We start from the raw sequence: 3,737 nt of genomic DNA on the forward strand, positions 1-3,737 counted from the left end.
GCCTGGGGTGAAGAGCTCCCCAAAAGTCCCAGGGTGGAAAGCTGCCCAAACGCCTCCATCTGGAGCAACCTTAAAAAGCAGCGGGGTGGAGACCTCCAAAGGAAAACTGGTGTGAAGTGCTCAAAATATTGAAAAGGTGAAACACTTCAAAAAAGCCCCAAGCTGGAGAGCTCCCAAAAAGCCCCAGAGCAGAGAGCTCCAAAACCCCTATATACATACCTTACCACGCAATCCAAAATAAAACATGATATAAAAAAAAACACAGTACAAAATACAACACAATATGTGATGATGGGCTTCTCCAGGGCAGCACAGTGATGGGCTCCTCCAAGGCGGCACAGTGACAGGCTCCCCTGACACAACGCAATGAAGGGCTCCAAGACGAGCCAGGCAGCACAATGATAGACTCCTCCAGGGCAGCGAGGTGAATGGCTCCTCTTGGGTGGCGCAGTAAAGGGCTCCAGCAAGAGCTGGGTGGCACTATGAAGGGCTCCTTGGTGGCAGTGCAGTGAAGGGCTCCTCTGGTGTGGCACAGTAGAGGGATCCTGTGTGGCGGTGTGTTGAAGGGCTCCAAGAAAACCTGGGCAGTGCGATGAAGGGCTCCCTCTGGGGCAGCACGGTGAGCAGCTTTTCCTTGGTGGCATGGTGAAGAGATTCTCCAGGGTGGTGCAGTGAAGGGCTGCTCCTTGGGGGTGCAGTGAATGTCTTGTCAGGGCGGTGCGGTTAACAGCTTCTCTGAGGCGGAGCCAAACGAGCCAAATACCTAGCCAACCTACCCAGCCAGCTGCCCACCCAACCACCCACCCAACCTACCCAAGAAAACTACCGAGTCAACTACTGAGCCAGTGCCCAGGCACCCCTTGCTAGGCCTTGCCCCGGGCACCTGTTGCCTTCCGCAGCCCCGGGCCAGGCCAGGCTGGGCCAGTCCGACCTCTCCAAACACAGCGCCAATACAGAGGGGAGCCAGAGGGCTTGGAGCGGCAGGGAGGGCTGGGGCCACGCACAGCTCGATGCTGCGGAGTGGCAAGGCCCAGTTGATGCCAGGTTTGGTTCCCCCTAGGCTTTTCACCCCCCAAGAGGAGCTCTTCCACGTCAGTACCAACAGTATTCATGTTGACTCTCTGGACGAAAACCATTGAGGAATAAACTGGGAATATACGTGGTTGAGCATGCAGTAATCTCTTCTTCCCCGGCTGTCCAGACGCAACTTTGGTTCAGCATGGGCAAAATATGTGTTGCAGGATCCACAAAGACATTGTCTTTTGGAAGCCTTATTTAAAAGACACATTAATAAGCAGTTACAGTGTTAGAGGAAAAAATAAATATCCAGAAGCCTTTAAAACACCCCATGTGTATAAATTATGATCTTTGTTGACCGTTTTGAGGTCTGCTGATTACAAGCTCAATACAGAAATTCAGCATTTCACCATTTCAGCAAATAATCTGAGTCCTTGAGCACTGACACAGGAAAAATACTACTCAAAACTCCCACTGACATGCAGGGTTTGCTTCAGCCTCTGACAGAACTGGAGCTTCAGTTCTTCCAGAAACACCTCTGGAAAGCTCCCACATTCCAGTATTTCCCAGTTTTTGATCTTCCACAGCACAGGCATGTCCTTTGGCAGTGCCAAGTATAGAACAGCCCTGAAGAAAACCCAGGAGCAAGCCTGGCTCTCAGGGGGGTTGCTGCAAAGACCACAGCCTTTCCTCTGGGCTGAATTGAACAGGGTGACTTCACGGCAGTTCGGCCAGTAGTTACTACAGGCACAGTTGGTAGGAAAGTGTGGCCAGAAGGGCTTCTGCCAAACTGGGAAAGAATGTACAACAAAGTGGAAATCATGGGTATTCTCTTGAGGGTGAAATTATAATTTCTGTTGATACCAGAATCTTGCTAAATGGAGGCATTTAGTACCTGGAAGAGCTAGGTGGAGCTGGTTAAAGCTTCCAGCCTCCTGAGAGAGAGGCTGGTCTGGCTCCCTGGTGGAGGGGTTGAGGGCATCAGTGTCCAAGCAGGGAGACATGAAATGCACCACCCACTTCTCTCCCCTCCTCCTGACTGCTGAAGGTGCCTCATGAGGACAGCAGTGAGGCCGGGCACCCAACTGTGAGGTCATCTGAGCTGTGAATGACTGTCTCTGATGTCAGGCATGTGTTTCTTGCCTGACCATCACAAAGGGCCCCAGTTAGAACCAAGACAGAGGACAGTGCAGCTCCAGGGAGGCCCAGGCAGAGCTCAGAGCATCCTGCCTCTTGGCTTGGATGTCAGTCCTACCTAAATCCAGAAAAAAAAATAACAAAAATAAAAGTCCTCTCCCCTTACATCACAAAGAAAAGAGAGAAGCATTTGAAAAGATGGAATTGAACTAGTCAGCATGATCCTGCTAATTTCCAGGCGCTGATTTTCACAAAGGAGATGAGAGTAGGAGTAGGAATGAATTTGTCATGGACTTCATGTACCATCTACAGAACAGCATTTGGCATCTCTTGCTCATATGTCAAATGCGTGCCTCCATGGTATTCCAGATACAGTTTCTGATATTTTTTTTTTTAAAGAAGAATTTAATTCTGACTTAACAAAAGCAATAAATAGATCATCTCTTTCCAGGGCAAATCATGAAGATACCGACAGAGAAGTAATATCAAGCTGCTTAAATCCTACCATAGCTAAATAATGGGGAAAATGATTCTCAAGATCTTGGCCTCTCTGCCTGCATTTCAAGGAATCAGCTGTGGTGTTGGGGGCATCTGATTTGCAGCTGTCAATGATTTTTGCAATTTCAAACTTGATCTCTCAAGTTTGGCAACAGAGGTAGAATCTTGTGAATCTGTAAATTCAAGCTCAACACCTTTCATAGTATCACTTTACCTCATGAAATCAATTATTTACCAAAACAAATCATTACCTAATACCATCATCCCCGGACAATTTCAGAATTAGGCTGACATATAATACATGTCTCTATATTGCATACAAGAGACTTGAAGGACAATGCAAATCTTTATCGCAGTACACTTATATGCACCTTCTGAGAAATTCTGATAAAATCCTAAGGAAGGATTTGGCACTGCCATCATCATCAGCAAATAGCAGAGAATTAAACAAAATCAAAATAATTGTATGGCCTCAAATACTGATGTGCACTTGTCACAGAACTCTTCCATCAATTTCTGGGCATAAAGTGAAGAAACAGTAAATGGTATCTAGGGAAGGCACTGCTGTACAATATATTGCATTGGTGAATTTCACCTCATCTCAGAATTTAACTTTTCAACAAAGTAGCTGTTTGCCAGAGCCATGTGGATATTGTCAAACAGCACAGGTGGTACAGTAACTATGTACCAGATGAATCTCAGGCTCTTGTAAGTCCAATCTCAAGTGTGCAGTGAGTTGAGAAGGCCTTAAAGACTGGTTTTAGATCTCCCAAATTCATCCTACAATGAGGCATTGGTGCAAAGTGAATTGTTTTCCCTCTAGCTGGAAGACAAATGCTACAAATTTCACTATGTCTGCTGAATATAACAGAGGTTTCAATCCGAACATTGCTACCAGGTAGCTTAAAAAATAGCCTGGAAAATATTAAGCACTTAGGACCTCTACAACCTGATATGTCCATATCCAATAGTAAAAACTCCTTGTTGGACATGCATTCTCTTGCACCACATAGATTTCCAAAAAGTCAGTGGTATAATGGCTTTGACTAGTTTTTACAGCCAGAAAAAGTCGCTCAGTCTTTCAG

The sequence above is a fragment of the Vanellus vanellus genome, assembly GCF_965231255.1.
Source record: "Vanellus vanellus genome assembly, chromosome: 19".
Taxonomy (NCBI): domain Eukaryota; kingdom Metazoa; phylum Chordata; class Aves; order Charadriiformes; family Charadriidae; genus Vanellus; species Vanellus vanellus.